General features: G+C 30.9%; 1 protein-coding gene across 5 annotated transcripts in view; it reads right to left on the bottom strand.

The window, feature by feature from the left end:
- The window catches only part of LOC140049631 (teneurin-3-like), a 124,776-nt gene that overhangs the window by 62,052 nt on the left and 35,936 nt on the right, over nucleotides 1–26,788 (bottom strand). For 3 of the 5 annotated variants that reach the window (XM_072094569.1, XM_072094568.1, XM_072094572.1), the window contains exon 1: nucleotides 23,364–23,718. The exons of 1 other annotated variant lie outside the window; for it this stretch is intronic. The gene's annotated coding sequence lies outside the window, so the exon portion shown is untranslated. Of the gene's footprint in view, nucleotides 1–6,233; nucleotides 6,561–23,363; nucleotides 23,719–26,788 lie in introns of those variants that run through there. One more of the 5 variants, XM_072094571.1, reaches the window with a different exon arrangement.

The following is a 26,788-nucleotide window of genomic DNA, read 5'->3' as shown; positions in this document are numbered from 1 at the left end:
AACTTTTTGTTAAAATGAATGAGGTGCAATGTATGTGACACCCTATTAAGGGGACATTTTGTTGGATCCTGAAGGTGTCCCTAAATAGTGGTTAAACTATCATCTTTTCCTTTTAAAATTCAAATACAGTACAATTTCGTTTCTGTGATTTCACAATCGTAAGGTTTTTACACATTATACCGATACTAAACACATTAAACTAATATAATCCAGGGCATCATTTATAAGGAGCGCCTGCGCGACCGCGCTCCTCCGCGCTCCTCAACAGGCTTTGAGGAGAGCAATTTATCGCGCTCCTTAATTTTCAAAATAGAGCCTAGCTTTTGACAGTGTTGATTTTTCTGTCAAGAGGCCTAAAAACACGTGGATTTTTAAAAGTTAAAACCAATCTAGGCCTAGGCTAATAATATATAAGCTAAGTTATAAAGCTACAAGCCTAATGGCAGTCCCTCGTTTTTAAGGATCACGAGCTCGATCGCAATCAACAACCTTCGAAAAGGAGAGCAATTCATCGCGCTCCATCTCACACAGTAGTGCGAGGTACCAACAAAGGGGATTCCCCTGCCTGCGCGCATTCAAGGGCGAGTTTACTTCATCGCCTCATAGTGCAACCAGTACGGTGTCATAGAAACACCTCCTTTACAGGAAGATCATGTCCCAACCAATAATTTTTCCCTTTATGTTTTTATGGAACGAGTTAATAAAATATATTTAATTTTAAAAGGAAACATTAATATAGGAGGCCTAAATATAATGTTTATTATTTAAAAAAGCTTAGCTGCTGGTTGCTTTAATTATGTCATTTTGAAGATGGATTATTTCTTCGAAAGTTCTAACCAATTTTGGTCACTCAAATCCTCCTCAAAACACGTGCTGATGTGTGACGTCAGCATCTTCTAGAAGTTCTCTCTCAGCCCTCCCCTATTGTGCGTGCGCCCATGTGTGACACATGTAAACACGATCAAATATCTTTCTTAATTATTTTAAAATGACACTTTGTAACTTATTATCAATATTTTAATGGCCGTTGCATGTTAGAATTGTATAATTTATGAATTGCAGGTAAATACTTTTCAGGTTTTCTGTCTGATTTCTAGGCCAACAAGCTAGGCTAGAAAAGCTAGGCTAATAAAGATAAAGGCATATAGTTGGCCAGGACAGGATTCTCCAGGCTCCTGAAACCCAATCTACCCAGGCAGGCCATAAAAAAAAAATTGGCTTGAGTTTTTTGTACTGTAGAATACGATCCCCACGGAAAATATTGTGTGTAAAGGTGGGTGTGGGGGATTTTAGGGGAGAGGTACAGTATACATTTGTTGTGCCCGGCGGGGGGGGGGGGGGGGGGGGTGTTATCCCCTGTCGGGCAAAAAAATGTGTACAAAAAATTAATAAGGGCCAGCCATTTTTAATAAGGGCGACCATCCTTCTACTTCAACATAAATATTTGAGGAGAGCGATTTAAAATTTTTGCAAGGAGAGCGAATTGCTCTCCTCGGTGATTTGAGGAGAGCGATTTGTTGCTCTCCTGGGTTTTGCATACGTGATGCCCTGATAATCCATATATAGAATAAATATTTGATTAATTTAACACTAGAACATAAAGGTACCGCATTGACGAGAAATAAAATGTGTGATTTGCTGGTATCGGCACCAACCCCACAGAGATATTATATCACTTTCTTGTATTTGAGAAACAAGAGAACAGTTTGAATTTTACTGCTTCATTACCTAATCCTTTTAATTATTGATTGCCGACGCTAGAATCATGACAAACAAATCAATTTTAAATTAATTTTTAGTGCTGTAAATAATTGATGTTTACTCTTAGTAAATAGGGAAAACAATGCATTGAATAATAACAAATAGTGGTATAGTGATTAAGGTGCTTGGCTTTCATTCTGAAATGATGGGTTCTTTGCACATTTTGAGTTACTATATATTTAAAAACACTGCACAATATAATAATTATAGTTATCATATTGAAATTGTATGCAACCAAGTAATCCAATGCTAGTGAAAGATGGCTACATAATGTCTATGTACAATAGACACTATACTTTGCTCAATTGTTAATGCAATTCGCTAATCCTACCCCCTAAGTTTTGTCCAAATATATGTACAGAAAAAGTTTAATGTTTTTGTTTTAATCTGTATTATAATTTGTTATTATTCATAAAATTGTTCAAACTGCATTGTAATTTGTATGTGTATTTATAACAATACATTTAATTTGAATCTGAATGAAACAACAATTGGTTTTTAACTAGGAATTGATGAGAATAGTTAAATTACTAATAAAGACAATATTTTCATGATTATATAATTATTAGTACAGTCTAGAGGACACAATGTCCTTGAGAATAAGAAACAAAAACAACCATTTTACTGATAATAACCAGAAATTAATCATCATTATTTTGTCATATTTTTTCTTTCTTAATAAACACATGAAGACATAAATCTTGAGATCAGGAAAATTGTGTATTCATGAATCATATACGAATATAAAGTACATGCCGAGGTTCAACCGATACCTTTAGGGAGCGGTTAAAACTAAATTGAAAACAAGCAGAAATCAATTTAGTAGTAGTTGTAGTAGAAATTGCTTATCGCTATGAATTATGATTACGTAAATTTCACTCGCAAAAAAAATCAGAAGAATACATTACGAAGAATACATTAACGATACATAATCGATAACCAACACTAAACCCCAAAGGAAAAATTCACTTTTGATTTCTTTCGCAAGCCACTTAGTCAGACCGATGTTTCTTTATTGTAAATTTTAATTTGGAAATATATTATAACATCTGTTTAAGAAAGCATACTACATGGTAGACACTCATGTAAATGTTAATTATTATTTATTGGCAAGCAACAGCTCACATTAATAAACTATAGTGTTTAATCACAGAATGAATTGATTGATTTGTGTAACTTAATTATTCTAAAAACCATATAGAGTTATATATTTAGTTAATTTAGCATTACAGTGTTGTAGAGTAGCACTGTACAGTTACGCTTTCAGTTCAACCCTCCACCCACCAATCTCAACATTCTCCGATTCAAAAAACACAATTTATAAGTGACTAACAAACATCAAGGATCCATTGAAACTAACAGTTGCAAAAAATAGGACACTCAGTTAAGTTTTACAAATTCATTTAACAATTTTTTTAGGTTCTCGCCACTGGATGTAATAAACGTTGTATAGTTTCAAAAATCTCACAAAAGAAATGTGCAACCATAAAAAGAAAACCTGAAAATTGAAAATGATTGGAAAGCATATATAATACCTATAACAGATAAAGACATTTTGGAAAAAAAATAAAAATAAAAAAATTGAAAAAGTATAAATTTACAATTACATCAATATACATCAGCTTTATGGTAAATTCAAGGAAATTTAATTTTGTATGATTGATAGAAAAAGAGAAAGTATGAAATGATGAATAAACTAGTATATTTGCTTTTTAATAATGTTCCTATATCGGTTATTAATGTCGATGATTCTCATTTTATACATCAGACTTCGATTTATTATAAATTACCCTGGAGAAAAATAATATGATATTTAAATGTGATTTGATTTTTCTATCTCAATTCTAAACCTAAATTTGTCCAAATTTCAGAAAATCAATCTAAGACAAAAAAAATAATAACTATGATTTAAAAAGAAAATAAGAGCCTGCAAGATTAAAAAAAAAAAAGAAGAAAAGAATTTAAATAAATATTTTAAGTTTAAGCCACAAAAATTATATTTTTTATACACTGCTCTAATTTTCAATATATATTCGTTCTTTATTTAATAAAATTTAAATTATGTAATCATCTGTCTTACTAGGCAAATGGAAGAATTATGTATATATATATATATGATTAACTGGGGCAACATTGTAAAACAATTTTGGGTTCAGATGTGTCATTTGCTATGTAATTATATGTACAGTTATTACAATAATACCATCTGGTTTACAACTAGTTCCAATTGTGACTGATTGGAGGAACTTTACCTTGATTCTAGGCCACATTTACACTTCCAATGTGTTGTGTTGAACAAGCAAACAAAAACCAGTAAATTTAACCAAGGGATTCAGATGCATAAATTCATATTTGAACTGCTAAAGTCTGCATAAAAAACACAGTACAGTCAATATACATACTTAAAACCAAATGTTTACTTTGGAATTCCCATTTTGAGCATCTTAATCTTTATTTGTATTCTCATGGCGTCCACATTTAAGGCCTTTTGTAACCTGCCTCGGAGCTACAATTTTCAACACTTACAATTACAGCTATTACAACTCAGAGAGGGTATTATCGTAACATGGTGGGACCCATGAGGAACGGTAATTCAATGCCTCCCATAATTAATCAAATATCATGTGATTGTAAAGTTGTACAACACTACAAAATGTTATGCATGTTCAGTAAAAATATGAACAAGGATAATGTAAAGAATATCTTTCCAATTAGATTTGTTTTAAAAGTTTTTTCAGAGTAATAAATTCAATCTTTACTATTTTTTTATTACTATACTTAAAAAGTTTGCAAGTTTTAAGTGTTTTAATGAAATTCTTTGTATTCGAGAACAAGAAAAATATTGTGATGGCTTTCCTAGTATTTGGGGAAAAAAAGACTTGTTTGTTAACCTTTGACCTTGCCACATTTTGACACAGTTTTGTAGACAACCAAACATGGTTAGTAAAGTCAATGTGTTCTCCATGGACATTATCCAAGGACATTTAATTAAAATTCTTCACAGTAAAAAATCTTCAATGGGACAAATAACACTCAAATGTGGTGGGAATTGGTAAAGTTCAAGTCACAATGGAGACCTACTTCGCCAACATTTAACTATTTAAGACAGGATATGGAAGCTTGAACTAATCCCATCAAATATAAGTATAGTTTTTAGCTCTGGAAGATTATATTAAATTGCATGAAATTTATCTTTTTATTTAACAATATTGATATTTAGTGAGTAGCCAAAAAAGAGAATAAGTTAGTAACAGGGTAATTTGCATACGTGTGCAAAATTAGAAAACAATTTAAAATCTTATTTGGTAAAAACTGCAAGATATTAAAAAAAGTCCTGAAGATGTGTATTATATCATCGACATCATTAAATCACAAACCTGTATCTAGCAATTTCATGCTTGAGTGAGCATGAAGCTACCAAGTAAAATGGGTTAATAACAAGGAATGTATCATTTTCTAAAGAAAATACTCCCTATTTTAAACTACCATTAAAAAAAAGATAAAATTCAAATAGTTGGTATCCTCCCTTGGGATATATTCTATCAAATACAAAGCTGTTGCCCCCTGGACTTACATAAAAAAAACCGCATCCCTCATTTCATGGTCAAATGAAACATCCTGGTCATTGAAATTAAAAATAATAAAAATAGAGTTTCAAATTGATACAAAACAATAGCCTTCTCTATTTTTCTAATTTGTGCCATAACATCCCTGAGGAAATTGGTTAATATACAACTTTGAAATGTTTTATGATTTGTAATATTGTCAATTTGTGGTATTTAATGTCTACCCACCAATCAGTAAAACAGAATATCTGGAAAACTTTCAGTTTTGAAATAATACAGGTAACTTCAGGTAATCTGGTTAGCATTTTTACTAATACCACAGTGATTTTATTAAGTTTAAAGAATTACACAGACAATACACTGGTCTTCTGTCGATTATAAATATAAAAAACAGAACTCTATAATGACAATTTGATGACCACTAAATCTTTGTAATCTTAATCTAGATACACAAACCAGATAAAGCAATCAATTGACATCCCTTTGAATACTTTTATTGAATCAGAGTTTATCCCTTTAAAAAAATCATGGCCCACTTAAGGTTTGATGAGAAAAAAAACTAAAACACACAAAAGCAAAGCAAAATAAACTGAGCTTGCAATATCCAAAAAAAAAGCTAAAAAGGTCTGCTTGTCAGCTAGCAGAATGGAAGTTTTAAAAGGTAATTTTTCTAGTGTTGATCAGACACAAAGACAAATTATTTCCATGAAATTACCAACACATCAATATAATTTAAAAAGAAAAAACTCCTACAGTATGTCCTCTATAACAGAAATGTTATAGAGGACATACGAGTTTGTTATATGCATGCTGTAGTAATTTTTTTTCATCAAACCTTAAGTCTTCGAAGGTTCTGCAAATATGTATAAAACTAAAACCTTTGTTTATGAGAAGTGAATAGCATACCTTATTCTACGACAGCCCAAATGGTGTACCTTACACCTGTTACTCGAAAACTACAGTTTTAAATATATATCCATAAAGTAGAATTACTGCAAGACAGAATGTTTATCAGGAGAGCTCAACAAACACAATGACTGAAGAAAATATTGAACTGCAGCACTGCTATGCAACTGTTTCACAAGAAGCTGTTGATCAAACTTCCTTTCCACAAAAGAAATGTGTTGTGTACACACAGCTTAGCGATTGAAAGCATCTGAAAGTTTGTGTACTTTAAGGGATTAGTAGCTTAGGCCTTCAGGTACCTTTTCCACAACTGTCTCTACTCTAACCATAACACAGAATGACTCTATTGCAAATTTCTTCAGCCTTCTGTAAAGTTAGGCTAGCTAGATTTGCCCCAGGGTATCTCTTTATACAGGCATGGAGCCATACCAACCTTTAGGAGAATAGAGCCAGTCATTTGGAAAATTCACTTTAGTCTTTGTCAAAGGTGCACTTTCTATTCTCTATTATAGTATTTTTACAATAAATTATTGTTTAGAAAATAGAAGAAATAATCTTCAAGGCATTTAGTTATTCTAATAAATGGAATTGCAATTCTTTAAAGTATAACAGATAAATAGACCGAATGATCCCTGTGATAAAAAGATTTCGTAAAACCAAAAAAAGTTATGTTTCTACTGAATTCAACTTAATTGCTATATATTGTATAAGATATAATAAAAACTATTTAACTTTACAAATACAAAAGAATAATTCAAGGTTACTAAATTACGACATTTTTCGTTAGTTTCAACAATCAAGTTGAGTGCACTTGTAAAAGGGTATTGCATCAATTGTTTGTACTGTATGCTACAATAATGAGACTACATACAATTCAAAAGGTTTTATTTTAATGAAAACACAATAAGTCTCTTTTTCATTATAATATAAACCAAAGTTCACTTCATGTTCTTTTACTGATTTTAAGGAAGTAATGTATAGTTTAGACCTAGTTATTGCCTTTCCAGCCCTCTGCAGATCCTTCAAATTAAAGACCAGCAACGAGTATCAAAGGGTTAAGATGAGTGGAAGACTTTGAATAAAGCCCATCTCCGCCTCTATCACATCACAGGTACTATAATCAACTTCACGTACATCACAAGAATAACAACAGGTGGGCCACAGAACAGGAAGAAGACGAGGAAGACAAAAAAGGAAGGTAGAGAAGAAGATATCAATAAATAATACATATAAATACAATAGAAACATTCTTGAAAGAGGTTCCATTCACCAAAGGATGACATAATGATCATGATTGGTAGAAATTTTATTTGTATGTTAGCAAAGTCATGCAGTTTTGGTTCATCTGGCTTTATCATTAGTACTGTAGTCTCATTGCATTTTGCTTTTTATTAACTATCGGATTTAATTTATGAAATCCTTGTAGAAATAACCATACACAGGTATAACAACACCAGAAGTGACTAAATTTACACATTAACCTTGCACAGTAGGCCGACCATATCGATATTAAAACATTAATTTCCTAGTTCATTAGGAATTGACGCATTTTAAAAGAACACGGCTAAAGGGGACAAGCTAGTGGGGGCACCATGTCATCATTATTTCCTGTACCCCCTCTGGCCCATCTCCTGTGACAAATTACACCTCTAGGAAACATTACCATGTTAAAAGCTGGAGTGTAAAACGTTTGAGAATTTTACTTAATTCAAAAAGGAAATAAAATCACTGAAGTGAGAATGTATGAACCAACTCAAGAAGCAAATATTGTGTTCAACATGTTTGTCTTGTACAATTGTATTAAAGTTTAAAATGATTTGAGCTCAAATTTGTAAGTAGACATTGTAAAGTCGGGGTTCAGGTAAAGAGTTAGGACTGCAATTCAATAATTATTTATTTCTATTTTCGGATAAGCGCTTAAGATTATTCATACATTAAAGGAGTCAAATCAATAATGATTGATGTTCTATTCTTCTATTAGGAATGTTTTTTTGAAAAATTAGAACATGCATTGAAATAATATTCTGTACAAAAACCACCTACTAAACACACCCAGTGCACAAAATGTCTAGTAACTAGCTAATTTATATTTCTTTGGGCTAGTGAAAACTGGCAGCAGTTTCCAGCATCAACAATCTATAGCTAACTAGTCCAGTGGTACAATTGGCAAAGACTGCTAGCCATCAAAGTTAGCATGGCAATAAACAAATATGATTTAATTCAATTCATCATAAATAATAATTATTTCCTTAAATTTAAAGTTTTTATTTTTTTTATAAATTTTGAGAATTAATACTGATAAACAATATCAAAAATATATATTTCAATCTTTGCAATCAAGTATACATGAGTAATTTATATCATCCAGTCGGCTGTATGTCTCCACAATTTCAAAGTCACTCAAATAATAACAGGCAGTTTAATATGTTACTTGTAATTTATCGTATGGTCACAGACGTCGATAACAGTTTAATTCAAATAAAATAGATTTCGTTGACTTCCTTGATTTGAAATGCCACACTCCTGGCAGCACAATCAAATAAAAAATCATGTTGTGCTAGTCTCTATTTAAAACTATTGACTTTAAAAATTAAATTCCAACTTTTTTGTTAAATTTAAAAGACATCTATAATTTACAAAACAAATAAATTACTTGTTATATATTGTTACATGTATTTATCCATGCTTCCTGAATTTTTAAAATATTCAATCTTTAATATCCATTATGTTTTTATACATAAAGAAATAAATTTACAAAAATAAAATTTAAAGATTCTAAAATCTTCCAAAGATTCTTCCAAACAGTAAGTCACAAATGATTATGAATGAAAGCAGAAGAAGAGATTTTTTCTAATAAGGCACCACCATCTGGTAGGCCTAACCCATGAAGAAATAACAGACCGCCTAATAAAATAAACCTCAACGATAAACAAAAAGAGGTTTGTTTTTAAACAAGAGGATGCAAAAATAGTTTCCTTATCTAGTATACTATCTTACCACTTCAGAGCAATTTTTACCGCAGCCTAATTTTACGCATGATTTCAACTATTACAATGGCGCCCCCTTAGGTTATTATAAATATGCCAGTTGGTCTGTTTCAAGTTCGTAAACAAGTTTTTAGAGCACGTTAAGACTTTAAAATGAAGCCTAGCAAATCCCAAGGGTTAACATGCTATTATGTGTATATTTAGTACATTAAAACCATGAGAAAAGCTGTTTTACTAAATCAACCATGAAAAAGTAATGATCTATGTATTAAGTATGCTAATAGTTATACTACTAGAGCAGTACTGCTATATGGACTAGATGGTCAAGAAAACAAGCACCTTGTCACATAATTAATTCTAATACTATTCAAACTATTGTGCATTTGAAAAATGAGGAGGAAAAACAATATATTTGCATGAGGGTTGCAAAAGTATCCCAATTCCACGTTCTTCACTATGAAACTTTACACCCTTCTCTATAGAACTAGACTACACAAAAATTAACAATAAAAAATCAAAATATATTTAGTACAAAAAATTATTCACTCACAATTCAAAACTTTTTTTCTAGCTACAGTATATTCAGAAGAAAAAACCAATTCAGCAAGTATAAGGTCATATATACATATATATATATAGAACTGGTGGCCGCAACATTGATATCCAAACAGAACTAAAAACCAACTAACTACTTTTATATACCCTTCATATAGTACAACCTGTGATTTATAAGAGAGAAAAACTTGGAAATGGAAAGTTAAAAGACTTCATTAAATCATTCTGTCATTAACGAATGAATAATATATCAAATCTGTCGCCACGTATCGGTGAAGAAGGACGGTATTAATGACGACTCCACTCAAAACGTCGCAAAAGTATTAGTACCATTAATCGACATCAATTATACAATTAAAAAATGATTAAAAACTGCTGCCATCAAACAAATATTTATTTAAATTTAACAGAAAGAGATAAACTTTAATTTAACTAAATGGTAACGATTAGAAAATCTTGGAACCACCTTGGAATATTAAATGTAAAAAGATGACCACTGCTATATTAATAATCCATTACATTTTTAAACAAAGCCTAATAATGGAAGCTCTGTCGACACTATCAAACTAGTTTGACAAAAATAGTCTGATGTGCCCAAATTTGGTAGTGATATGCCCAAATATGGTTGTGATATAGCGAGCGAGTGAGTGGCCGAGCGGTTAAGACAGTGGAACCGTAATTACGTAGCCATAACATCTGCAAGGGTTCGAGGCTCACTCGCACCATGGTTCTGGTGGTAGAACGAATCTTCTCGGATAAGGACTATAAACCGTAGGTCCAGTGTACACATAGCTCATGCGCACTTTAAAGAACCTAGTACATCTTTCGAGACGAGTAGAGGGTTACCCCGGTGTACTAGTCCACACAAACACAGCCACTGTCACACACAGCCACTGTGCAAATTGGGACTGGACCGTTTTAGAGGTGTTTACCACCTGTTGGTCCAGATCCTTCACTAAGTTAGTTAGTGAGAAGTCGAATAAATAAAATATGACATCATGGTTACTCTTTAAAGTCTGGTGTATACACAATGGTTTATTCACATTAATAGCTAAATAAAGCTCTGTCTAAAATGTGATGTGCCCATATATTGACATGATGTCATATCACTACCATATTTTGGTATATATCACTACCAGTACCATATTTGGGCACATCACACTTCTTTTGTCAAACCAGTTTGATAGTGTAGACAGAGCTTAAGTGAAACCTGCAATCTAGATTGGTTTCGGGCAGTGAACACACATTAAATGCTGCAGTTGAGTCACTTGATCACAGCATTATGGCACGCATTTTCATGTGATGAGACAGCCATACTAATGGCCTACTGATGATGCAACTGGGACCTTTCAAAGCGCGGAACTTACTAACATTTTCTTTCAACTTTCACAACAGTGTGAATAATGAATGATGTAGTACTCTTACTTATATTATTTCAAAACAGGTTTTATACTATGTTAGTTAACACCTTCTTTTTTAATGAAATTTTTCACATTTGCACGAATCGTACTTACAAAAAAACAGGAATAAAAGCAAATCTGTTATTATTTTAGGAATATCTTAAAAACGTATACAGTATAGTTTCACACATACAGTAAGCCATCTTTATAAAACTGACCTCGTTGAGATTAAATAAACGATTATTAGGTTAATGACTTCATATTAAGTTCTTAATTGTATAAGTCGATGATGCTAAATTATCTTATCTTATATTACATCAGAAATTAAATCAGACATCAAAGGTGAATAAAATGAAACACATTTAATATCATCAATCTGTAGTTATAATACAATTTTTTTTTTCTAAAAAAACCCCCTAAATTGCATACTTCTACTATATTTTCTTGTTTCACTTTTTAGAAGATTGGAAGCCCATGACAAAAAAAAGTGTGCCCATATATAGTAGTGATATACTCAAATATTGTAGTGATATGATGTCATCATCTCCATAATGGGCACATCTAAGGGTTTGAACCTAGTATCCTGCAGGGTTTGGTAATCGAGCATTTCAACCACCTACCCAAAGCACTGCCAACATTGAGGTACCCTCTCTCTGACAACCTACATGGTGGAACATCCATAATCATGACATGGTTTGAAAAGGTCAAGCATGAAATATTTCCTTGTTATTGATAATCTGTTCATAATCCATAATTAATCCCTTTTGACAATTGCAGTTGGTTACCTTAATCCTTAAACCACAAAGAACTCTTTACACCTTTCAATCGTAGCACTTTATTAACCAATAATTTACCACAAAAGCAGAAAACCAATATTTAGATTAAAATTCATTTGAGAATTATACAGCGTATAATTTCAATAAGACTTAAAAGGATTCCGAGGATTGATTTCTACCGACTTTCTAGGCCATAAATTGCCTTAGGTACAATTTAATGCTTAAATAACTTTGTTAAGAAAATATAATGATGTTTTTCCTACACTTTTGAAAATTTTCTCTAATTGAATTTCATAAACAATATAAAAGACTGTCTACAATAACAAGTGTACTGTCCCAAAGCAGAACTCCTGTTGTTAGTTATTTACAGTTGGAAGAAATATTTTTCATAGTATTAGGCAAAAATATTCTACAAAGTACAAACACAGGAAACATACACAATGATATCTGATTTAAATATTTCTGTCTTTTATGCCAAGTCACAAATCTGTTTGAATTGAATTTATACAATATTTTTAATGGCATCAAATCCGATTTTAAACATTCTTAATTCTTCATTCATTCTTCTCAGTTGGATGCAACTCAAGAAGCACGCCACAAGTACGATGCGATTGATCATCTGAACTGGTCAACTCACTTGCATTAAGTGGGAACCAAGCTTAACCTACCTTTACATAACTTGGATCTACCGGTATATACATTTTGAAGTCGTAACATTTCCCTGTTTTTAGAAAGAGTTTATATTCAAATCACATTCAGTAAAAGAAACACATAAGTAGTATCATGTATGCAATTAAAATCAATATCGCAAAGTAGAATATCGGTGTTCCAAATTGACTTCTTTAATAATCAATGAGAACAAGGAATACCCAACACATTGGCTACACATGACTACCTATACAGTAACTTGCTAGAAAACATTGATTACAAATGAATACCTAACTTTCTACAAAACATTGATTATGAAATGAAGACCTAACTTGCTAGAAAACATTGATTACATATAGGGTTGCAGGTTGGATGAATTTGCTTAGCTGCTTGATTTGCAGACAACAATGCCTACTAAAATAAGTTGAAATAAGTTGAAAGGTGAAAGATTTCTGGGGTGTAATTCCTCTTGCTAAATCACCAAAGACAGGAACCAAAATGTAATGTAAATAATGTCTCTAACTAAATGAGAACTGAAGAACACTTAAAGGAAAATTCCAGGGTTCAGATTTCTATAAATGATCAACTTTTGCATGCATTTTTATAATTGAACTCCTTTTAAACACTATGTAAAGTCCACGTTTTATTTTAATGTTCTTGCTAATAATATGCTCTATAAGAAAACCTGATCACTAATGAAAAAGTTAAACATTAAATTTTAAACCTGGAGTTCCCCTTTAAGGTTGAAGATTTTCTAGGGTGTAATTCCTCTTGTTAATTACGAAGTATGAAATAAAGTCAAACATAAAGGATAGCCAGATATAAATAAAAAACCAAATTTAGAAATAATTGATTTACAATGTTAGCCTATTGAACCATGTAGGCCTATCCTGTAGATGAATATCATTTTTAACATTATTCATCTGTAATCAAGTGAGAAATCTAATAAAATAATTTGATTCAATTTGCTTTAAATTAATTTTAATCATATCATATTATTACTTTACTATAAATACACAATGTGTAATGGTGTACTGTACTTTGCTCATCAAAAAGTACAACTAAAAATATCATTTACATTAGTGTGCAATATTATGGTGCATAAAGTTATTTATCCACAATGTGTATGAATGCAAAAAATAACATGGTCATTGTGACTAAATCAATTATTTTAGGGATGAAGTTCTGTCATTTTATTTTAAGGAAAGGAAGTGATCATATTGAATGAACATACGGACAAGTATGTTTTGTTAAACCATGGAAGTAGAATAGTTAAATGATACTATACAATCTTTTGAATTGCAATTGACAGACAAGGCTTAACTTTGACAATGTGTTGTATCATGGCCAACCATTGTCACCAGAATAACTCAACTTTCTTCAAAGAATTTACACCTAATTAAGCCACTCATTAAATACTATATTGATGTTATCAATTAATTATTAACCTGATCTACTGCCCTCTATGTATGAGAATCCATGTTACTATGTCCTCAGGACAGATGTGATCTAATTAGGATGCCAGCTGGCTAAACATGATAGTGATGGAATCACAACACACCGCTTTAGTTATTTTTTTACGATAATAGAACAAAATCAGCGGGACAGTCCACGAGCAACAGCACGTATTCCCACTAACACCCCTGAAATATGATGGGAAACTCCTGTAGGGTTGTTAGATACCATCAACTTGAACAATACACATTATATCACATTTAAATCTTACTTGCACTGACATAACACAAATACAGCTCCCCGTCCAAAAATAAAACTTGCAAAATATTTCAATAATTAATTACTGACTACTGATGCACTCTGGGATATTATATTTTGCTATCTTAAAGAAATTCTTTCTAGCCAGATGGTGCGGCGACTCAAAACAATTCTCTCCCTTAATTTATAATCCTATTCATAACTTTATACATAATTCATTTGATTATTATTTTAGAACATAGGTTTATTAGTCTGCGCTCAACTATATTTTATCAAGCACAGAAAGAGCAACCTTTGAATTTAGGCTGAAGTGCAAAGAAGCATATTTAGCATTTTTATTAAAGATCAAGTTTCTAATCGGAAATTAGAAAAAAATCAATAGCCAATCTATAACACACTCTGTAGGCCTATATAATTTGTTGACAATAAAGCCATCAAAATTATTTGAGAAAAAAAGAATTAAAATGCTCTGGGTATCAGTGGCTGGATCGCAATGGCGAAATAAAATAAGCAAAAAGCTAAATCAAAACTATAAATTAAAATAAATCAAAAAGAAATTAGGATTAACACTGTATTACTTATTACATATTATTCGCCACATATTATTAATACAAAACAATAGTTTGTAGGCCTACTGTAATTGTAAAACTCATGTATAACTCATAAATCATTTGTTAGAACAAAATTATCCCTCCTTTACTTATACTCATATTTCTCCATGATGCAATAAATAGGTCAATTACAAAGGCCTATAAAAGCTTTTGTTTAACCGTAATATTCAAAATATTAGGCCATATAATTATCCCTAACTTACCACAGAGCTATAATATAATTTAGCTACAATATCCAGTTACAAAGTGATCATTAGAAAATCTTAAGAATTATATCTTGGGTTACATATTAGCTGTATGAAAATTGGAATCAAATGCATGGAAAAATCGATGCATTATAATCGCATTAGGAGAAATAGAGACATTTCATCTTAAGGCATAGAGTCTTTAAAGAATAGTAGGCCATATGCTTCAATAAAGAATTTCACCTTTTACAGTAGAACTCCGATTAAGAGGACACCTTTGGGCACAACTAAGTGTCCCTTAATAGGGGTTAGCCCCTTATTCATGTTGCTAAAAAGTGCCCCTTAATATGGGTGTCCCTTGAATAAAGATTTCAAGGGATCTATGTTATTAGAATTTTAAAAGAGTGAGGTTCACATTCAGTTCAGGAGTAGGTAAAGGTAAAGTCGAAACCTAAGCTAATGCTTATGGCCGTGGTGCCCATCTCCATTTCTTTAGCATTTGGGCCAGACTCCACTAAGTGTGTATGTTTGTGGGGGGTACGCCACTCCCCCCGCACAAACGAGTCTGATTTACCTTCCCAGTACTTTTTACATACCGGTACCCATTTCTATCACCTGGGTGGGGAGGAACAATGTGGATAAAGAACCTTGCTCAAGGACCCAACACTGCAGTGACCGGGCCGGGGCTTGAACCGGCAACCTATTAATTGCAAGTCCAATGCTCTAACCACTGCACCACAGTGCTCCAGGAGTTCCTTTACTATTATAATTGTTACATTGTTTCATTAGGTCAAGGGTGAAAGGGTAATGATCAAGAAAGGTCAATTAATACTCTGGTGAGAATCCTGACATTTTACCCTGGCCCCATTTAGAATCATATCTTGAATAAAAGAATGTAAGGTCTTTCACCCAGGAGTTAATTAAAAATAAATTCAGGAGACCATGAATGTAGATTAATTAAGCATTATCATTAACATATGTTCTTCTTCTTTGAACAAAATGGATGATATTAAATGGTGGACAGAATAAAATAATATCTCCATATTGTTGTACAGATGAAAACATAAAAGATGCCTTTTTTCTTGTCTATTTAAAGTCCGTCTTGAAACGAGCATCACTAACTAACATGGATTTATAAAATTCCATATAAAACCCTAGATCCATAGGATTTTTGTATTTATATAATACTCTTTTAGGCTTTATATATAAGTATTATAAGTCTAAAAAACACATTAAATCTAGTCCACTATCATACTGAATGAAAAGTCCAAAAAGCAATGCGTAGGCATATCAAGGCGGAATTTTTAAATTGAAACTTCTATTTATATCTAACATTGTAAAATGAATTACAGTTTTAAATTATTTATAGCGAGTCAGTATATTTCTAATGTATTTTAAGTATTATCCACTGCTATCTATAAAACACCAAGTTTTTATCGTGTTGGCAAAGGGCAAGCTAAGGATAAGCCTAGCGTATTTTCAAACCGAGACGCGATTTGATTAGTTAAAACCGAAGCTGTCAGTCTATAGACATGCCGTCAATCTGTTTGAAGAGCTTGGCGTGCTGGATAGAATTGTGTGGATTTACCGGTTTATAAATTAGTCAAACTTGGTTTATCTACACAATGATTCTTTTTGCAACCTATATTCAATTGTAACAAACTAGGATGGTAGTGGACATTAAAATGTTAGATTTAAAATTCAAACAAAACTAAAAATAACTCAAAAAATTCATTTTTACGGTAAGCTTAAACAATTTTGAATATGTTGTTTGTTATTTACTGGCCAAAAACATTTAGAAAACATTAGCTACTCTTTGTCATTAGAAAAGACGATAATCACTACACATTCCCAAATCTCTAAATAGTTTTTGCCATTTAAAAATAGTGCCATTAAACACGATTTGACCCCCCTGGTTTATAAAGGCAAGCTAGCGATAACACACCTTACAATTAGTTTCAAATAATTGAAAAATGCATTATTTAAAAACATAATTCCTATTTAAATTACAGTATGTAATAAACGTACTAAATACAATAAGTTGAATAAATTTATGAAATATTCTCGACTCGAGCGAACTAGATTTACAAATTTAAATAAAGTATTCCAAATAATTAATTACAAGAGTCTCTATAAATAGTAATTGTACAGCTCATAAATATTTTTAAAATAACAAAGCAAAATTTAATGGAACATGCCTTTACTATGACATTATTTTCAACGTTTCTAGCTTATCGAACAAATTATCGTCGATTTGAATGGGTGACCTTGTAGAGCTAACCTATATGTAGCCACTTCCCACAGAATTATTATGTTCACAATGACTCGTATAATATAGTGGCGTAATTTTAATTTGAAGAAAAAAAACCCAAACTTTTTGTTATAGCGGAAGATAGTAAAAATAAAAGCATATTTCAAGTATTTAAAGAACTTTATGACATCGGTTAATACCTATTTTCTCATTAGATATTTAACTGTCATTTTTTATAGCATCTTTTAGGAATTAATGTATCATTTTTAGACAATATTGTGTTGCTGGACATTAGATGAACTCTACGAAGGTTCAGTTTGTTTCTGTAAAATATTTTCACGCTCAAATGTTTAAAACAACAAATCATAACATGTGCATTAATTAAAAATATATATATACCTACACAAATTATATAAATTATTTTATTGAATTTTAAAGCTTCAAGTTAATATGATAAAAATAACAAATTTGAAAAAAAAAAAATTTCGTAATTATTATTAATTGTAACTATTATAACAGTATTCCAATTGGATACAGTTCTCAAATTAAATTCATACACAATTGACAAAGTAGCTGCTAACAGGCTGTATTATGTTTACCATTGATTATTATATAATATATGTATCGTTGCTTCATCATCAGGTTAGAAATTTTGCGAGATGAAATCACAAAATCTCCTGAGAGCAAGACACATCATTATTCTTGAATTATTGGACTCATAAAAATAACATAAGCTCAAAATGGGATGAAAAATTAGTTTATTAGAAGAGCAAACAGTGTTTCTTTCTATTTCTCGTGTAAACTGTTTGATGATAAAATTTTTAAGTTCTCTGTCTAGAACTAAATATTTAAAAGATAATTTATGAATTCTGAAAAATGAAAGAACATAAAAAGTTCTGCACATCATTCAATTTTGAATGCCAGAAAGTAGAAAATTAATCTGTAAACACTCTTTTGTCGATAATCATTTTCAATACATATATAATCACACACACTTCTCAGTTCCCTATGACCTCAAACTCCGTTTTCTATAGACATTTGGACATAATGTTCTATAGACAAAAAATCAAGGAGTCTATAGAAGCTTGGATAAGATATTCTATTCTTTATAGTATAAAATATTCTGTCTATGGACACTCCTATTAGTTTGTTTATATTATAAACAAAACAAGGATACAAGTCAGTCAGTGGATTCAGTTAATTACATGAACAAATATTGTTATATAAAAGAATTACTTATATTAAATGGATGAATAATTTCATAGCTTTAGCATAATTATTATATTACAAACATGACTATACTATACACTTTGATGCAACCATGCTTGTGAAAATACACAATACAACAATTGACAATTGTTAGTGGAAAATTAATTAAATATTGCCCAGTCTAATTATTTGTTGGTATAGTGAAACAGTTTCTTTCCAGTCTTTTCTTCCTGTCAGTTAATTTATAGAAAATTATAGAAAATCACAAAAGCTTTACTGAACAAATATTTACAATAAACACACCTGTATTGTATCATTAATAATACGTAATTAAACTTTAAAAACATAACAAACTTAATATTGTATCATTTATATTTGATTAATATTCTATCTGTAATGGTAAGTTAAACTAAAACTTTATTTTATAAAGCATTGTGTTGTTCTACAAGCGGTAATTGTGAGAAAAACGAGGTTGCCAGTAAAGAAAGCAAACCCATAACAATGCAAACTACATCTATGATTGTCACAAATGACAAATCTTGTTTGGTATGCAATAGGACATTACATAAACTTACTTACTTGAACTTTCATAAATGTCATCTAAACCTAAATTGTTAGATATATCTTTATATTTTTATCTGGGTACACATATCGACTACACTGTAATTGTATGAAGGCGGATATATAGAGGGCAGCAAATAGTTTACATTTTTATACATTAATAAAATAATCATCAATAAGTTAGAAAAATATTGATTTTATTTACATATTTAACTAGCGCTAAACTGCTAAAATCAAATCAACACATGTGTCATCATGATAGATTATAAAAAAACGAGAAATTACACAGAAAAAGCGTAAATTAAAGGGAACCGAACATATGGAGATGTTAAACATGACGCCAATGCTAGAGACAGAGCCAAATGAATGAATGTGAAGCCGCCTCTGAATGATGACAGTTAAAACGTACTTTAGGCACTAAAGTGCCGTGATAACAGACGTGAAGTACTTTATTGGGTAATTGAAAGAAAAAGCTGAATACAGAATTAATTATCCTACTTGATAACGTTCCTAGTATAAAGTACATTAACTTAATTATGCTAAGTACTATTTAGTTATATTCAATCAGTGTTGAAGTAAAACATTGAAAACGTATTGTTTTAATGTATTTATTTTACAGAATTAGCATATGAATGATATCTGACTTTTCTAGATCTAGAAAACTCAGATCATCAAATGGATCGATGGTAAAATGTATTAAATCAGAAATCAAAAACACATTGATCATTTTTTATGACTTAAAAAAAAATTAAATCAAAACTTTTAAGCAGAAACAACAATTCATAATCAAATTAGAAACATTTTTGTCATTTGAATTCAAAATATCAAAATGTAAACAATGATTTTGTAGCATAACATTTTTACATTTTTAATAGAAATTGTTTAATATGGAAATGTGAATTCTACATTCAACTTATGCCCAAATATAGGCGTGGAACATCCAAATTTACACCAACTTTACAAAAATTAGTTAACATGACATTTACATGCCCTGATAGCTGTTCCACACTTGCACTTTATGAATACACTGAGACTGCCGTCGCATAGTCTCACATGAGAATCAAACGGCCACTAAAATTTAGAAGCTACCCATAGTAATGAGTTTAACAACACTACCGGTATAAAATATAAAATAGGTCGGGTATTAAGTGTGGGAAGGTCATGTGACTAATTTTTATTACACATTGCGCTACAACATTTTAGAAGTTTACAGTGGTAATAGTATGTTGTGGTTACTAATAATGTTAAGGTTGTTTAACCATTTGAAAAGGGTACCTTTCCACAAGTTTCTAGCAGTTAATTATTGCCACCAGTGGATGGATATATTGAGTTTTTTTTTCTAAATTAGCTATGATACGCCATGTGGGCCAAAATATGAGGACACCATTTTTCTGTGAAACTTTTATACCACCTATGCTATTAAAATAATGACCATAAATATAAAACATGTATCCCTCAGGTTAAAGGTCAAAGTTTATTTATTTTGCATTTTTAGTTCAACAAATGCACAAAAAAAACAGATTATAAACACATTTAATTGTACACATGAGTATTTATGCACTTTTTGTAAATCATTTCGACGACATTATGTCCATCACAGAGTAAAATTAATTTGCATTTTATCGTCAACTAAAAAAAAGTCTGCATTAACTAGAATTAAAGGTACAATATCACAAAATAACATTATTCATAGAGTCTTAATTCAAAGTTGTCTGCACAATACAAGAAATGCATATTGGATATACCTGTAATAATTACAAAATTGTTTGTACCATTTTCAAATGTAAAATAAAAAAAGTATTGTGATTTTTATTTCCATATTTGTTGCATTTAATACTTATTCCTAATGGAAAATTACAAGGGAAATGTTTATAACACATAACCCATTTGGCTCAGGTTTTAACTATTCCTAGAACTCCTTATAAACTTTCAATATCGTTTCCTTAAGCCACTCAATGTTATTTATCAAATCTGTCCAGTTCCATATTAATACTGTGGTACAAATGACCATATTTAAATCACATAATAAGTAAGTAGGCAGTTTTCCTGAAGTGTTGAGGGTGTTTTGTGATTAATAGCAAAAAGATGTGAAATTGAAAGAAAGATGTATAAAGGTTTTAAAGTGGACTCAGCCTTGATTTAAGTACCTCTAAATTATACTGTCTGCTTCATTTATGCATAAGCATGCATCTGCTACACAAGTGAAAACATACATTCAAAATCCTGAATTAAAAATTCATGAGATATCAGTGTATTCTGTATTATTCATCTTAGAAAATAAATTGGCCTAATACTTGATGCTGATGATCTCTTTTCGAGTTGTATAAACAAACACTGTTGGTTTACTTTAAATTTTAATGTGATCTTAAATCATGTGTTTTGTTCTAAACAAAGAATATAGATGAACATTCACCTAGAATCAGTAGAGATTAAACTTAAAGGAGATGAGAGAAAAATAGAGTTTTTCTACTTTTTCATCTCTTATCGTAGTGGAGTCAATGAATTCTACGAAAAATGTTATTACTCTGTTTATATGGGGGTTTTTTTGTTGTTTTTTTTATATATTATTATGACAGTTATTTTCCTAAATTTTTTTAGTAACATATTTCAGATGATTTGGAATATTTTGGTTTTTAGTATGAAATATTATAAGCTTTTAACACTAGACCTAAAGAAAGAAAACCATAACTGGGGAAGAACGGTGAAAGACAACATTGAGAAACTTTGTAGCAGTCTTATACCCCAGCTGGGATGAAGAAAAAGGTTTATAGGTAATTATAATCAATTCAGTGAGACATGCAAACATTTTTGCTAATTGTACGAACAAAAAAAAAATATAATATATATATATATATATATATATATATATATATATACTATTTGTATTTTCTCAGAATAAACTACTGGTATGTTGTCGTGACAGAATACGTCAGTAGCCAACAGCTACCATTTATAAATGGAAAGTCAAATGTTTAATCTATTAACTGCAGCTTGCTAACTTATCAAAGTATAGGCCCAAAGGTGTGTTGTGTTGAAAGTAGAAAACACAATAATCCTATAATTTTTTGTATTTAACAAAATACTGCAGTTTTAAATGCACAAACTTTAGATTTGTATTATATATTTTTGGATATAGGAGAAAGATTGTTCTTTAAAAACACAGAACAAATTGTTGTTATTAAAAACTAATTGGTATTAATCTATTAACCATGGATATTGTATTTATAGCAAAGGAAAAACTGCTACGCTTTAAAATACTGACAATTGCTTATTGTTTCCAGCAGAGGGAAAGAAGGTTTTGTTGATGTTACAAACTTTTACCTACCAGCAGTGGCAGTGGTTCATAAATAAATATTAACTAAAACAAACAGCACCAAACTTCAATCTCAAGGCCTTTACTGTAATTTTGGTAACCTTTTGGTTCCCCATTGAGTTCACAAAATTCAGTGTACATTAACTTCACATAACCTAGCTATCATTGTACAGGATATGCACTGTACTACTTTATCATTTTTACTATTTATCTTCATGTACCATCCCATTCTAAATTACTTCCTATCAACTAATACCACTTCCTTAATTGTTACATAATACCAGAGCCAACCTAATCCACATCAATCAAACGATGCAAAATGTGCTTGAGTTAAAATCCTGTCCAAATTCTTCAGTCAGTGATTGTTTAATAATTAGTCTGGTCATTCATTTGGAAAAATTTGGTTGGTGTTGGTACAAGCATGGAGAATTTGGCATCAATTATATTCACTGCATATGCATGAATTAAATATTAATCTATCTAAAAAATAATATAGATAATAGGCCCGCGTCATTTGTATATATATTATACATTGTTGGAGTCTGTAAATTCAATTTATTGAGGCTGAACTAATGATTGAAAGTTAGGAAGACATGTTAAAACATATTAATTAGAACTAATATTCTTTCATTTAAAAAAATTAAAATTCATCAATTGCAAAATACAATACAAGTTTACCTTATTTTAATTAAGTTAATGAATGCAGAATTGAAACTAAATAATACCATACAATTTTAAAATATTGTTTTGTCAAATATAGTCTAACCTATCTTCTTAGCCTATAGCAAAAAAAGGAATCTTTAAAATTAACTCTTTCCTTTAAATGATGAACTTCTTCTGAACAAAATCTTGGTAACAAATGGTATTCAATCCTATATAAAATGATTTACAAAACAGGTACAGAAACTTATGAAAACTTACTGTCTGTATCCAAAGATTTGTTAACATTCCTTGTTGAAGTAGTGTCCTTTTATTGATGTATGAATTAAATCCGATAAACAACAGCAGCAACAACAGAAATAATCCAGAAAAAGTTTTCCACAAACACAATGAACAACAATCCTTATTGGTTAATTAAACTATTCCCTTTATCAATAACACATTAAAAAGTATATTTTTATCTCCTACAACCAACTGTCAGGAGTAGAATAAAGAGAATTGAAAATAACTGTTAAAATTGCAAGCTTATACCTGTCTCCGTCTCCTATTATAAAACTAAGCATGGAGTAAGCAAGTTGGTATGGAGAAATTTAGCTTAGCCTCAAGGTTGTGAAAGCAAACTAACTAGGCCCTCCCATTTCAATGCTCATAGGATGTTGTCACAGGCTGAGCCAGCCAATGATAAGCCACGAGTCACTGTTTAACTATGCAATCAGCTTCTCTGCAAAAGGCTGGTGAATTACTTTTGCTTCAGATCATTTATTTTCAGTAAAACAGCTACTGAAGCAATTTTGAGCTACTTTGTCACTCTACAAATTAAAAACACCCAACATTCCAAAGGATCTATCAAGATTTTGGCAGTCAAAAAATGAAATTACCCGATATCCTGGTTTAATGCCATTTTGGTTCATTTTAAATACTCTTTTATTCATTCTCAGTGAAAGAAGAAACCAGTACCTAATTAATTTTTTTAACCTTACATGCCGAAAGATTTTATAGAAAAGATAGGGTTTATTATATAATACAATGTTAAATCATGGTATTAACAGATATGAAACAAAACTCACGTTCACTATCAGTATCTTTGAGGGTATTTGAATTCTAAACCTACTTTTTGTACGTTACGGGGAGGGGTTTGGGAGAAGAAGAGAAATGCTGGAAACAGGTAGGATAATGGACAAAATGTTGACTAATGAAACAAGAGCTTTGGAAATATTTTTTGGGTTTTAATTAAAATAGTAAACCACAACAAAATCTATGGCCAGGAAATCATAGAACTAAATGTAAGTCTAGCCCTACTTTCAAGAACTTTTGTCTACTAAAAAAAAAGTCCTGGGAAAATTCTTTTCATTTAATTATCATGTGGTGTTTATGATATGATAAATATAGAAGACTTTTATATTGCTTTCTAAAACAACTTTATAAAAAAATTACAATCACATTATATTAAATGTTTTATCAGAATCTCAAATCTGTTGTTTGACACAATCAGGTCGTTCGTGTCAATTTCCTCACGCACATTTACCAAGCATCTTTTGCCTAAAGATTCAGAAGATATCTGTTGTAAAAAAAAGGGCCCTTACGCTGCAAAAATCACGTCCAATTCTTGAAGATCTGCCAGAGTGGAGCCACACACGGTGCAAATTGGATGGGTTAGCAGTCAACACCACAGCAACCAGCGCTCGCTATCCCTCATGGCTTATAACCCAGCATAGTTTGGTCTCAAATGTCTTCATTACACATTTTGTGATTCTTTTGAGTTATTCCGTCATTGGTGATATCTGTTTGAGTGTACAGCCCATGAGAATGGACCTACAACTGTTCAATTTGTCTGAAGGTGACTTGATATACTTAAATTTCAACCTTTAGGATTTTTTCGTTACGAACCAAGAACATAACATAACAGTCCACAATGATTACCTGATACTAGACATTAACTCATTACCAGAACGAGTTGGATGATCCGTGCAAATGCAATGCAAATGTTAAAAAATATTCGTAAAATCTACATGGAGCATTTTTTCAACATGGGTGAGAAACTGGTGGTTAATAAATCATTAAGGTGTGGTGCAAAAAGATTAAAATGGCTTTATTACCGAATGGAAGACAAAAAATGTAATGGATGTTTAATCAATATACAAAGCACAGGGTATGGGATCCTGGGAAATAAGAGTAGGGTTGGGGGAGGTCATGTCAATGATTTAAAGACAGTTGCTACCACTAGCTCTACAGTAGTAGAGTACTTAAAAAGCAAAATATCTGTGATAATTTTACAATTAATTAATATCAGTATCCTTATAATACTTGTATAATCAATTTAGTCTTATAATTTCTATGAACTGAGAATTGTACCATTGTTCTCTATTCTTCACATCCTGTTTATGAACCATGGGACGTCATGGAATTATTAATCAAATTATTCTAAAAATCTAGAGATTAAATAGATCGTGAAAATATGTAAGAAATTAGGAAACAGAATTAACCAAATTTGTAAAGATTACATAATTATTGGAATCCTACTTTACTAGAAAAAGATGTTATATTGAAAATTAGTGAAATTCTGCTTTTAATAAATGTACTTTATAAATATACTGAAAATCATTACTAGTATAGATATATAGTGATCTTTAGATGAGGATTCGGGAATAAATTTATAAAACGTCTACCTAAACAATAACAAACAAAAAAACTTTTCCCTAAAAGGTCACTGTTCTATTGTTCCTGAATCTACAGTAACCCTTTGTCTAACCACTCCTCAAACATGTGATCTCTTTCAAAAATAGTATTTTTTGAAAAATTTATAGTTTTTATGATATTTTTCACATTAAATTATAAAGTACTTTATCTAAAAAGTATTTAATAGAAAAACATAAAAGGTGTACTTAATTTGGTAATAAGCTTGGCGTTAGGAAGATGAAGGAAAATTATCAATTCGCAATAATTTAATAATTTGAAATGGAAAAGATTATTTAAATAGTGCATAACACATCACTAAACTTTTTTCTGACCTTAACCTTGCTAGTTAATCATTCATCTAGATTGATAACCTATTATGATCCAATAATTTCACCTTCTCCGGCATCTATACATCACATAAAATTATCATTTTGCAAGAGATATTTTACATACCAATCATAACCTAACTGATATAGCATCGTTTCAACCAATAACAACACCAGAATTAAGGGGAATCTGCATATCCTCATTTCTGATACGAGCTGTCCGTACACCTGTCGTCTCCCGATTATTAAGTGTACGGTTAAAAGACAAGTATGCAAGTGTTGCGTTGCGAGCATCAGTGATGACAACAAAGCTCTCAATAAGTAGATATCTTCGTTAAAAAAGGGAGGGAGAATTGGAATTTTGTAACTTTCCAGTCACTCTGATGGATATCCCTGTGTTGTGTCACTTTAGTATGGGAAAGTTGTAAAGGCAATTTATGTAATTCTTATGGCTACCGTAAGACTAATGAAATAATTTTTCCCCTAAGTGACTCTGTAGCTATGAGAACATTGGCTGCTGGTGAAGATAATTCAATAAATGGTATAAAATGCGGAAATAATTTGGCCTACATTTAATGTTTTATGTGCTTTTACCAAATTAATCATTTGGTATAAAAATACCATCACAAATTTGAAAATAATATTCTATAAATCATTCTTGCTCATCTTTACATTGTTGTAAAG

The sequence above is a fragment of the Antedon mediterranea genome, chromosome 5, assembly GCF_964355755.1.
Source record: "Antedon mediterranea chromosome 5, ecAntMedi1.1, whole genome shotgun sequence".
Classification (NCBI taxonomy): domain Eukaryota; kingdom Metazoa; phylum Echinodermata; class Crinoidea; order Comatulida; family Antedonidae; genus Antedon; species Antedon mediterranea.
This window is presented reverse-complemented; position numbering and strand designations above follow the sequence as displayed.